The following is a 13,289-nucleotide window of genomic DNA, read 5'->3' as shown; positions in this document are numbered from 1 at the left end:
AGCCGGGCGTGGTGGCGGACGCCTGTAGTCCCAGCTTCTAGGGAGGCCGAGGCAGGAGAATGGCGTGAACCCGGGAGGCGGCGGAGCTTGCAGTGAGCGGAGATTGTGCCACTGCACTCCAGCCTGGGTGACAGAGCGAGACTCCGTCTCAAAAAAAAATAAAAATAAAAAAATAAAAAAATAAAAATAAAATAAAATAAAATAAAATAAAAAAGACCAAGGGCAAAGGTTCTTTGGCTCCACCCCGGGATGGGGACCCAAAGCTTTATGCACATAAAATGGGTGGCAAAGAGAAGTCTCTGGGTAAGATGGGAGGAAAAGAGAACTTTCTGGGACTCCTTTACATGGAAGCCTCATATATGGAGGTACCAAAATCCATTAGTGAAACTGTAACACGGGCTACAACTAGATTGGGAGAATATAGAAATGTAACAGTTGATAGGATTAAGGTATACACTTGGGTGAAAATTGGAATGTGTTTAAACAGACTTTGTGGCTGGGTGCGGTGGCTCACCCCTGTAATCCCACCACTTTGGGAGGCCAAGGCAGGTGGATCACTTGAGGTCAGGAGTTCGAGACCAGCCTGCCTAACATGGTGAAACCCTGTTTCTACTGAAAATTAAAAAAAAAAAAAAAATTAGCTTGGTGTGGTGACACGTGCCCATAGTCCCAGCTTCTTGGGAGGCTGAGGCAGGAGAATCGCTTGAGCCTGGGAGGGGGAGGCTGCAGTGAGCCGAGATCGCGCCACTGCACTCCAGCCTAGGCGACAGAGTGAGACTCAGTCTCAAATAAATAAACAAATAAATAAAGAATTAAATAAATAGTTTTTTTAAAAAAATAAAAACAAACAGGTTTTACCTGAATGTTTAATGGGAATGGATGTTATGACTGACAGGGAACACTTCCTCTAACTAGTATTGTGACACTCAAACCTGTTGATGAAATCCCAATGGAGGAATGTAAGGGCTGATGGGAGTAAGGTGAAAGTTTGGAAAATTTGCAGATTTGAACAGGCTTTATTTGAAATGGTTGCATCTCTTTTACCTCAGTGTATTATGGAGATTGAAATTGTATCTGACTGTGGAATGTTTCCCTTCTCTAGTATTGTAAATCCACCCTTCAAGCAGTATTACTTGGACATGCTAAATGGGAACCAATAAGATTGCCCAAGCCTACGAAGTATAGAATAGAACCTGGGGTGCCGGCACAGACAGATTATCTGTACAATAGCCCTTTGTGGAACAGAGACCGGCGCTTATGGCAACAGCCTAAGAGCGCCTCCTAGTGGTAATCTGGGACTTTGGACTAGAGAATTTCCAGTTGAGCTTGGATTAGACATTAATTGAAAGTGCCCTTATGATTGAAGGACATAAAATAATTTTGAAACCTAAAATATCCATGATGTCTTGGATGATAGTGTAAAGCTCCAATAGGGAGTGCAGTGCCCAGAGGAGTTCCATAATTACATGGAAATGGTTCGTACAAGAATATGCTGCCAGGGGAGTGCAGTTAGCAGTTTTCACAACCAGGTAGACTCTTTTCCGCCAGGACTGATGAAGGAGGAGTTGGTCAGTTCTATCATCGATTGGACAATGCTCTAGCTCTCAACTGACCAACAAAAAGATGCTTGGTTTGTGGATGGCAGTTCCAAGGCGAATGGACTGCGTCGTGTTTGGATGTCCCAATAGCATCCATTATAGCAAAAGGATCCAATTTAGGATTATGTTTAGCATTTACTTGTCATCACTTTAGTGTTATTCAGTTGAGAAGTGTCCTTCTTTGCCTTTCATAACTCTTTGAAGATTTAATTAAATAATAGTATTTAAGTATTTACAAATGTATATTCTTCTCATAACAAACTCTTGAGTGCTAGCTCTGTATCAGGTGCTGCCCTAAGCGATTCCGTGTGTGTGTGTGTGTGTTTGAGATAGAGTCTTCTCATGTTGTCTAGGCTGGAGTAAGGTGGCGTGATCTTGGCTCCCTGCAGCCTCTGCTTCTCAGGTTCAAGCCGTTCTCCTGCTTCAGCCTCCTGAGTAGCTGGGATTACAGGTGCACGCCACCACGCCCAGCTAATTTTTGTATTTTTAGTAGAGATGGATTTCACCATGTTGGCCAGGATGGTTTCAAACTCCTGACCTCAGGTGATCCACCTGCTTCGGTCTCCCAAAGTGCTGGGATTACAGGTGTGAGCCACTGCACCTGGCCTTGATTCCACATATGAATTCACCCAAATTTCACAGATGACAAGACTGAGGCTCAGAGGAAGGCAGTAACTTAGCCAGAGGAACAGCACAAGCATGAGTCAGAGCCAAGATTCGAACCCAGGCAGCGTGGCTCCCACCACCATGTTCCTACTTGTTCTCTTCTGTGTCCAGGAGATTCCCTCCTACTCGACCTTGTTCTCGACACTCTCTGGTTACTACTGTGTAGCCACAGTCTAAAGCAGTTACACAACCATCCTAGGTGAGCTATGCATTTTTAAAAATTAAACTTTGATTTTGAGATCAGTATCGATTCCCAGGCAATTGTAGGAATAATACAGAGAGATCCTATGTGCACTTTATCCAGTTTCCTCCAATGGTGACACCTTCCAGAACAACATCACAACATCACAACAAAGATGTAGCCATTGACACAACCCCGGGATGTCTCCTGCTGCCATTTCACAACCAGAGCTGCTACCCTTGTGCGTGCCATCTATCCCCTCCAGGTTCCTGACCCCGACGCTAATCTGTTCTCTATCTCTAGAATGTTATCATTTCACGACTGTTATATAAATGAAATTATACAGTATGTGACTTCTTTTTTGAGATGGAGTCTTGCTCTGTTGCCAGGTTGGAGTGCAGTGGTGCGATCTCAGCTTGCTGCAACCTTTGCCTCCCAGGTTCAAGCAATTCTCCTGCCTCAGCCTCCCAAGTAGCTGGGACCAGAGGCGTGCACCATCACACCGGGCTAAGTTTTGTATTTTTAGTAGAGATGGAGTTTCACCATGTTGGCCAGGCTGGTCTTGAACTCCGGACCTCAAGTGATCCGCCCATAATCCCAGAGTGTTGGGATTATAGGCATGAGCCACCCCGTGCGGCTCCCAATCTGCCCTTTATTTATTTTTTATTTATTTGCTTGTTGCCTTTGTTTCCTGTGTATTTTAGGATGCTTCTAGGTATAAAATAAATATTAGAATAAAAGGAAGAAAAAAAGAAGAAAACATCAATACAAGTTTAAGAAAGTAGGCATGCGTGTCAGCAATCCTACTGAACTTACCAAACAAGAAAAAACTTTGCAGTCTTTTTTTTTTTTTTTTGAGATGGAGTCTTACTCTGTCACCCAGACTGGAGTGCAGTGGCATGATCTTGGCTCCCTGCAACCTCTGTTCAAGCAATTTCGTCCCTCAACCTTCCAAGTAACTGGGACTACAGGCATGCACCACCATGCCCTGCTAATTTTTTTTTTTTTTTTTTTTGAGTTGGAGTTTCGCTCTTCTTGCCCAGGCTGGCAACAAGTGGGGCAATCTCAGCTCACTGCAACCTCCGCCTCCCAGATTCAAGTGATTCTCCTGCCTCAGCCTCCCGAGTAGCCTGGGATTACAGGCATGCACCATGATGCCCAGCTAGTTTTGTATTTTTAGTAGAGATGGTGTCTCTCCATGTTGGTCAGGCTAGTCTTGAACTCCCGACCTCAGGTGATCTGCCCACCTCGACCTTCCAAAGTGCTGGGATTACAGGCATAAGCCACTGTGCCCAGCCTGATTTTTGTATTTTTAGTAGATGGGATTTCACCATGTTGGTCAGGGTGGTCTTGAACTCCTGAGCTCAAGTGATCCACCCACCCCAGCTTCCCAAAGTGCTGGGAGTACAGGCGTGAGCCACCATGCCTGGTCCTGAAGTCTTGCTTAATCTGTATATTCTAGGAAGACACAGCAGAGCAGGAGCTGCAATCAAGAATTACAATGCCTCAGTCGGGCATGGTGGCTCACACTTGTAATCCCAGCACTTTGGGAGGCTGAGGTGGTCTCAGGAGTTCGAGACCAGCCTGGCCAATGTAAAACCCCCATCTCTACTAAAAATGCAAAAATTAGCCAGGTGTGGTGGCGCATGGTAGAACCCCCATCTCTACTAAAAATACAAAATTAGCCAGGTGTGGTAGCGCATGTGTGCAATCCCAGCTACTTGGAAGGCTGAGGCAGGAGAATCACCTGAACCCAGGAGGCAGAGTTTGCAGTGAGCTGAGATTGTGCCACTGCACTCCAGCCTGGGTGACAGAGCAAGACTTTGTCTCAAAAAAAAAAAAAAAAAAAATTACAATACTTATACAGAGAAATCAATAATTCCTTTATAGTGGAGAGTTCCTGATACTTAATTTTTTAATTACCTTATTATTATTATTTTCTTAGAGACAGCATCTTGCTTCATCTCCCAGATTGGAGTGCAGTGGCACAATCATAGCTCATTGCAGCCTCGAACTACTGCACTCAAATGATCCTCTCACCTAAGCCTCCTGAGTAGCAGGGACTGCAGGTGCTTGTTATCACGTCCAGCTAATTATTTTTAATTTTTAGTAGAGATGAGGTCTGTGTTGCCCAGGCTGGTCCTGAACTCCTGAGCTCAAGTCATCCTCCTGCCGCAGCCTCCCAAACTGCTGGGATTCCAGGCCTGAGCCACTGTGCCTGGCTATGTTTTTTTTTTTTTTCTTTTTTTTTCAGTCAGAGTCTTCCACCTGAGTCTCCCGAATAGCTGGGACCACAGGCGCACACCAACATGCCTGGCTAATTTTTTAATTTTTATTTTTGTAGAGACAGAATCTCACTATGTTGTCCAGGCTAGTCTCGAACTCCTGGCCTCAAGCACTCCTCCTGCCTCAGCCTCCTGAGTTGGTGGGATTACAGGTGTGAACCACTGCATGTGGCAGTTGCTAATACTTGAGTATCAAGAAATCTTCTGGGGTGTGCTCAGAGCATGGGGCCTGAAGAATGCTTCCTCTGTTTACAACACACCCAATGGGAATCTGGGGTCATTATGATGAGGGGCACAAAACTTGTGACCTCTCTCTGAACAAATGCCCCACATGTGAAAAAAAAAAAAATATTTTGTTAAATCTTCATGTGGATGATAGAAACAATATTTTCTTTTCTTTTTCTTTCTTTCTTTTTTTTTTTTTTTTTTTTTGAGATGGAGTCTTGCTCTTTTGTCCAGGCTGGAGTGCAGCGGTGCAATCTCAGCTCACTGCAACCTCCACCTCCCAGGTTCAAGCAATTCTCTTGCCTCAGCCTCTCAAGTAGCTGGGATTACAGGTGTGCACCACCATGCCTGGCTAATTTTTGTATTTTTAGTAGAGACAGGGATTTACCATGTTGGCCAGGCTGGTCTCGAACTCCTGACCTCAAGAGATCCATCCCCCTTCAGCCTCCCAAAGTGCTGGGACTACAGGTGTGAACCACCACACCCGGCCGGAAACAATATTTTCAATTACAACCTTTTCATAAGTGATATTACAGGTCTTCTGTGGCTGTTCATCTTTTTGAAAAGATTTTTTCATTTTTCTTTTTTCTTTTTTTTTGAGTCAGAGTCTTGCTTTGTCGCCCAGGCTAGAGTGCAATGGCAGGTCTCAGTTCACTGCAACCTCTGACTCCTGGGTTCTAGCGATTCTCCTGCCTCTGCCTTCCAAGTAACTGGGAGCCACTAACTTTGTTTTCAAGACAGAGTCTTGCTCTGCTGGCCAGGCTCAAGTGCAGTGGCCTGATCACAGCTCACTGCAGCCTCAATCTCCCAGGCTCAAGCAGATCTTCCCACCTCAGCCTCTCGACTAGCTGAGACTATAGGCGCACGTCACCGTGCCTGGCTAATTTTTTAATTTCTTGTAGATAGGAGGTCTCTCTATGTTCCCCAGGCTGGTCTCGAACTCCTGGGCTTAAGTGATCCTCCCTCCTTGGTCTCATTCAGTTTTTAAGTAAGATTTTAAAAACTACAGGATGAAGGGTGGGCACAGTGGCTCACGCCTGTAATCCCAGCACTTTGGGAGGCCGAGGTGGGCAGATCACTTGAGGTCAGGAGTTCGAGATCAGCCTGGTCAACTTGGTGAAACCCCGTCTTTACTAAAAATACAAAAATTAGTTGGGTGTAGTGGCACATGCCTGTAGTACCAGCTACTTGGGAGGTTAAGGTGGGAGTATTGCTTGAGTCCAGAAGTTTGGGGCTGCAGTGATACAAGATCATGCCACTGCACACCAGCCTGGGCGACAGAGGGAGATCCTGTCTCAAAGAAAAATAAAAGGAAGCTGTGGTTATTGCATACTGTACTATACTTGTCTGGATACATCTGAGTAGAATTTGCATTCCATGTGTTTTCATCTTTACCATCCTCTTGAATCTTCAGTCTATCCTGCCTTCCTTTTTAATGTCTTCATGCTTTTCCAACACTCTTCTTCTGGCTGGTTCTATTTTTTTCTGAGTTGGTAGTTGATGCACAATTTGAGTTTTCTGATGATTTTGTTCTCGAATAAGTCTGTGTGGGAGGAGTATTACTAAATAAGGAAGTGCTAGTCAATATCCAGATGGCTAGGAATGGATGAAGTATTGTTCCCAACAGGGACCCAGTGTCCCCATGGGAAGAGCATACCTTGGATATAGTCAGTCTTCCTATCTGTGCCTCAAACTGCTGTGCTGCTTCTTAAGGAGCTTCCAAAGGGAAACAGATTTGTGAAGGGAGAACCACCAAAAAGACAGAATTGAATGACCGCAGTAGTGCTTCTTTCTCTTGCATAAGATTTCCTCTTGGGCCAGGCACAGTGGCTCACGCCTGTAATCCCAGCACTTTGGGAGGCTGAGGCGGGCGGATCACCTGAGGTCGGGAGTTCGAGACCAGTGTCACCAACATGGAGAAACCCCGTCTCTACTAAAAATACAAAATTAGCCGGGCGTGGTGGCACATGCCTGTAATCCCAGGTGCTCGGGAGGCTGAGGCAGGAGAATAGCTAGAACCTGGGAGGAGGAGGTTGCAGTGAGCTGAGATCCTGCCATTGCACTCTAGCCTGGGCAACAAGAGCGAAACTCCGTCTCAAAAGAAAAAAAAACTTTCCTCTTGAATTCCATTTCTGCCTGTTTTTAGCAGAACAGCAGCTTTGGCAGCTTCTGTCTCTGTCTCTCTCTCTCTTTTTCTGGTCTTTGTGAAATGAGCAGCACCCTGAGTGATTCCATGTGGTTGTCTGTTTCATATGTCTTTCAGCTGCCCTATATTCTGCCTTTCCCGTTTCTTTGTTCTTACATTCTTTTTGTCGATTGTTCTTGTTTCTTTTGATATCCAGCATTTCTCTTTCAGTTTTCCTTCTCAATTTCCCCTTTGATCTCTTTGTTCTTCCACTTACCTTTTCAAGTATTTTGGTTAGTCTTAGTCTGTTCACTCTGACAGTGAGGTTCTTGGTAGGTCTTTGATTTGACCTTCCTCTAAGCTCCCTTTGAGTCAATGACATGCCCTGATCTGTTTCCTTTTGTTTAATATATATGACTTTGTGTCAGGAGAGGTAGGTGGTGTATCACAAAACTCAACGTTTCTGCACTGAAAGTTTTCCGAAGTGTTACTGGTTTCAAATGAGGGATGAAACAGTTACTAAACTTTCTGACTGGCTCCCATTTGCAACTCATGTTTCAATTTTTAGTTAGTGCATCTTTTGGTTTACTCTCTTGTCTGAAATACTCGGGACCAGAAGTGTTTCGGATTTTTTTTTTCTTATTTTGGAACGTTTGAGTTATATTCACTGATTCGGGATCCCTAATCTGAAAATCCAAATCCAAAATGCTTTAATGAGCATTTCCTTTGAGCATCATGTTGGTGCTCAAAAGGTTTTGTATTTTGGAGCATTTCCGATTTTGGATTTTTTTTTTTTTTTTGAGACAGACTCTTGTTCTGTCTCACCCAGGCTAGAGTGCAGTGGCACGATCTCGGCTCACTGCAACCTCTGCCTCCTGGGTTCAAGCAATTCTCCTATCTCAGCCTCCTGAGTAGCTGGGACTATAGGCATGTGCCACCACACCCGGCTAATTTTGTATTTTAGTAGAGACTGGGTTTCACTGTGTTGGCTAGGCTGGTCTTGAACTCCTGACCTCAGGTGATCCACACGCCTCGTCCTCCCAAAGTGCTGGGATTACAGGCGTAAGCCACCACACCTGGCCAAGATTTTGGATTTTTGGATTGGGGATACTGAAACCGTATAGATTTTTTTTTTTTTTTTTTTTTTTTTTTTAGAGGGAGTGCTCTGTCACCCAGGCTGGAATGCAGTGGTGGGATCTCGGCTCACTGCAAGCTCCACCTCCGAGGTTCATGCTATTCTCCTGCCTCAGCCTTCCGAGTAGCTGGGACTACAGGCGCCTGCCACCATGCCTGGCTAATTTTTTGTATTTTTAGTAGAGACGGGGTTTCACCGTGTTAGCCAGGGTGGTCTCGATCTCCTGACCTCGTGATCCACCCGCCTCGGCCTCCCAAAGTGCTGGGATTACAGGCATGAGCCACCGCGCCCGGCCCTGAACCTGTATTGATTTTAATAGCAACAGAACTGTTTGAGGATGCTTCTGTCACTTTGTCATCTTCCTAACCTGCAGCCATCTGTGTAGGCTGTTTATCATCAGCTGCCATGACACTATGACAACTGTGATGCTACTCTTGGCCACTGTGATGGCGACCTGAATGGTGCCCTGGAAGTATAGCATCATTCCCCTCTCCTCTTCTGGAAAAAGACACTTGTCATTTCATTTAGGGGCTACCCAGTTAATCCAGAATGATCTCAACTCAGATCCTTAACTACATCTGCAGAGATCCTTTTTCCAAATAACACCCAGGTAACATTCACCTTGCCTGGGTGTTAGGATGTGGATATATCTTTTGGGAGAGCACACCATTCAACACTATAGTTTGTCCTCTAGCCTCCAAATTTATGTCCATCCCACATGCAAAATACATTCATCCCATCCCAACATGCCCCAAAGTCTTAACCCATTACGGCATCAGTTTCTGCCTGTGGATCTGTGAAACTGGAAAACAAGTTACCTGTTTCCAAAACTACAGTGGTGGGATAGGCATAGGATAGATATTCCCATTCCAAAAGGCAGAAATTGGAAGTCATAAAGGGTTCACTGATCCCAATGAAGTTTGAAACCCAGTAGGGAAAATATCGTTAGATTAAGGCCTGAAAAGAATCCCCTGTTGAGGCCGGGCATGGTGGCTCACGCCTGTAATCCTAGCACTTTGGGAGGCTGAGGCAGGTGGATCACCTGAGGTCAGGGGTTCTAGACCAGCCTGGCCAACATGGTGAAACCCCGTCTCTACTAAAAATACAAAAATTAGCCAGGCATGGCTGGCGCACCCCTGTAATCCCAGCTACTCAGGAGGCTGAGGCAGGAGAATCGCTTGGACCTGGGAGGCGGAGGTTGCAGTGAGCTGAGATCCTGCCACTGCACTCCAGCCTGGGGAACAGAGCAAGACTCTGTCTCCAAAAAAAACTCCTGTTGCTTTGCTCTCTTGGCCTCTGCCTCACCCATGCCTCTGCACCTGTGGTTCTGCCCTTGGAGTCATTCTTCCTTTTTCTTGAAGGTAGCACATGATTATAACCAGATAGTTCGATTAGCCCATTTCCTGCCTGTAAAATTTTGGAAGTCTGGCAGCCTTCTGTCATTTTGTCTTTTCTCTGTTTCTTTCTGTTTAAGCTGGCAGTGTTTGTACTGCTATAACATTCTCAAAAGCCTTGTCACTCTCCTGTGTGTGTTCCTATTAGACAAGAAGGCCATCCACAGAGCTTTCTTGGATAATCCCATCTCTATTCCTGATTCTGCTGAAATGGGTCATCAGATCCTTGAGTCACATATCTAATCTTTCCAGGAAAAGAGCATGCTTTCCCAACAGTGAATTTTCTTTTTTTTCTTTTTGAGACAAGGTCTCACTCTGTCATCCAGGTTGTAGTGCAGTGGCATGATCACAGTTCACTGCAGCCTCAACTTCCTGGGCTCCAGCCCAGCTATCCTCCTGTCTCAGCCTCCTGAGTAGCTGGGACTACAGGTGTGAGCTACCACCCCCAGCGTCCCCCCCTCCTTTTTTTTTTTTTTTTTTTTGAGACAAAGTCTTGCTCTGTCGTCCAGGCTGGAGTGCAACGGCGAGATCTTGACTCACTGCAACCTCTGCCTCCCGGGTTCGAGTGATTCTCCTGCTTCAGCCTCCCAAGTAGCTGGGACTACAGCGTGTGCCACCATGCCCAGCTAATTTTTTGTATTTTTAGTAGAGACAGAGTTTCACCATGTTAGCCAGGATGGTGTCAATCTCCTGATCTCGTGATCCGCCTGCCTTGGCCTTCCAAAGTGCTGGGATTACAGGCATGAGCCACTGCGCCCCTTTTGTTTTTTATGGAGGCTTCATTACCTAGGCATGATTGAGTAAACCATTGACCATGGGTGATCGAGTCAACCTTCAGCCACTCTCCCCTCTCAGGAGGTTGAGTGTGGGGCTCAAAGTTCCAACCCCAATCAGGCACTTGGCTAATTCTGTTATTTTTTGTAGAGATGGGGTCTCATTTTGTTGCCAAGGCTGGTCTCGAACTCTTGAGCTCAAGTGATCCTCCCACCTTGGCCTCCTACAGTGCTGGGATTATAGGCATGAGCCCTCTACCTGGCCAACAATGAATTTTCTAATTTTAGCATCTATTACAATCTGGATAGGCTGAGAATCTCCCAAATCATCAAGTGCTGGTTCCTTTTTGCTTAGCAGTTTCTTACTCAATGTATCTCTTATGTCTCACTTTTTTCTGTAAGCTGTAAGAAAAAACCAGGCCGCCCCTTCAAACACATTGCTCAAAAATCTCTCAGCTAAATAAATACCGAAGTATTTGTATGGAAAGTACCTCTGGGTATTTCCAGAATAAAATTCTGTTAAGTTTTTTGCCATTATATAACAAGGATGGGTTTTCATCTAGTTTCCAATATCACGTTCCTCATTTGGAGTCTGAGTCAAACTAGAAGCACTTTTAACATTCATATTTCCAACATTTTGTGCAGGATGATGTTTGTATTTTGTAAGATGATAGAAGCTTTCTTAGTTGTGTTACTTCCTTCCTTCGGAGCCCTCCTCAGCAGTGTTTTTGTTTTGTTTTGTTTTGTTTTGTTTTTGGTGAGATCTCATTCTACTGCTCTGGCTGAATGGAGTACAGTGGTGTGATCTCAGCTCAATGCAGCCTTGACTTCCCAGGCTCAAGTGATCCTCCTACTTCAGCCTCCCAAGTAGCTGGGACTACAGGCGCACACCACCATGTCCAGCTAACTTTTTGTATTTTTGTTTGTAGAGACGGGGTCTCACCATGTTGCCCAGGTTGGTCTTGAACTCCTGGGCTCAACATATCCATCCACCTTCGCCTCCCAAAATACTGGGGTTACAGGGGTGGAGGCATCGCCATGTTTCCCAGGCATTGCTCAAACTCCTGGGCTCAAGAAATCCTCCTGTCTCAGCCTCTCAAAGTGTTGGGAATATAGGCATGAGCCACTGCTCCTGGCTAGATTTTTTTATTCAAGAGATGGGCATCTTGCTATGTTGCCCAGGCTGGTTTTGAACTCCTGAGCTCAAGCTGTCCTCCTGCCTCAGCGTCCTGAATAGCTGGGGCTACAGGTGTGTGTCACCATGCCTGGCTTAATTGTAGATGTTAATCACATCTACAAAATATCTTCACAGCAACACTTAGATTAGTATTTGATTGAATAACTGGGGCATATATCCAGTCCAATCGACACATCAAATTGATTATTGCAGTCCACCCCTCATTATCTTGGCACCTATACACATCTCTTTAAATCATACTTAATCTCTAAATAAATATAACAAGCTCATACTTCTGTCTAACATGATGCAATTGTCAAATGTACAACTAAAAACACCTTCTTTTCCTCAGAAGAGGAGACAAAGTCAGTGGGCGATGCTCACACTTTCCCCTCATGTCCTGTAACTTAAATAAATATTGTGGTCCAGGAGTGGTGGCTCACGCCTATAATCCTAGCACTTTGGGAGGCCGAGGTGGGAGGGTCACTTGAGGTCAGGAGTTTGAGACCAGCCTGGGCAGCATGGTAAAAACCCATCTCTATAAAAAATGCAAAAATTAGACAGGTGTGGTGGTGTGTGCCTGTGGTCCCAGCTACTCAGGAGGCTGAGGTGGGAGGACCGCCTGGGCCTTTGGAGGTCGAGGCTGCAATGAGCTGTGATTGAGCCACTGCACTCCAGCCTGGGTGAGAGAGCGAGACCTTGTCTCAAAAAATAAATATCATACTACAAAGTTAATTATTAATAGATTTTATGTTAGATGATAAGAGGATAAGAGAGGGAACAAAACAAATACTTGTGATGTACATGCATATATAGTTATATATCTACACACATATGCCTAACAAAATAAGGAAGAAATACTCATAAAAATTACAGTCCTGTAGCCAGGGGCAGTGGTGCATGCCTGTAGTCCCAGCTACTTAGGCGACTGAGGGAAGAGGATCCAGTCCAGCCTAGGTGACATAGCAAGACCTTGCCTCTAAAAAAAATTATATATTGGCCAGGTGCGGTAGCTTATGCCTGTAATCCCAGCATTTTGGGAGGCCAAGGCGGGCAGATCATCTGAGGTCAGGAGTTCCAAACCAGTCTGACCATGGTGCTGGGATTATAGATGTGAGCCACCACGTCTGGCCTATTCTTTCTGTTTCTCTCTATTTGTCACTGATTTCTACCCACTTCAACCAACATGGTGAAACCCCATCTCTACTGAAAAGACAAAAAATTAGCTGCACGTGGTGGTGCATGCCTGTAATCCCAGCTACTCAGGAGGCTGAGACAGGAGGATTGCTTGAACCCAGGAGGCGGAGGTTGCAGTGAGCCGAGATCGTGCCATTGCACTCCAACCTGGGCAACAAGAGTGAAACTCCATCTCAAAAAAAATATATATATATATATATTTATATACAGACGTAATTTCTGAGATTTGGATGGGGACACAGCCAAATTATATCAGCCGGCTACTGTTAGTCCTGCCTGAATTAGGTTGTTGTAGTTTTCAATTGACTTTAATCACAGGGCATTGTAGTGTGCTTTAAGGGGTCCTCTGTATTCCAGGCCTACTCTTCTTGTTTTTTTTTTTTTTTTTTTGAGATGGAGTCTCGCTCTGTTGCCCGGGCTGGAGTGCAGTGGCTGGATCTCAGCTCACTGCAAGCTCCGCCTCCCGGGTTTACGCCATTCTCCTGCCTCAGCCTCCCGAGTAGCTGGGACCACAGGCGCCCGCCACCTCGCCC

The 13,289-nt window shown here is 45.4% G+C and overlaps 1 protein-coding gene and 1 non-coding gene across 2 annotated transcripts in view; both read left to right on the top strand.

The window, feature by feature from the left end:
- Positions 1-13,289, top strand: part of ZNF157 (zinc finger protein 157) — a 50,039-nt gene that overhangs the window by 15,463 nt on the left and 21,287 nt on the right. The gene's annotated exons all lie outside the window — the stretch shown is intronic.
- LOC111536447 lies at positions 4,937-5,065 on the top strand. The gene has a single exon (XR_002729736.1). It is a non-coding gene; the product is annotated as a small nucleolar RNA SNORA11 (small nucleolar RNA).

The sequence above is a fragment of the Piliocolobus tephrosceles genome, chromosome 12 (genome assembly GCF_002776525.5).
Source record: "Piliocolobus tephrosceles isolate RC106 chromosome 12, ASM277652v3, whole genome shotgun sequence".
In the NCBI taxonomy this organism is placed as follows: Eukaryota; Metazoa; Chordata; class Mammalia; order Primates; family Cercopithecidae; genus Piliocolobus; species Piliocolobus tephrosceles.
The sequence above is the reverse complement of the archived record's forward strand: the minus strand, read 5'-3'. Positions and strand labels throughout refer to the sequence as shown.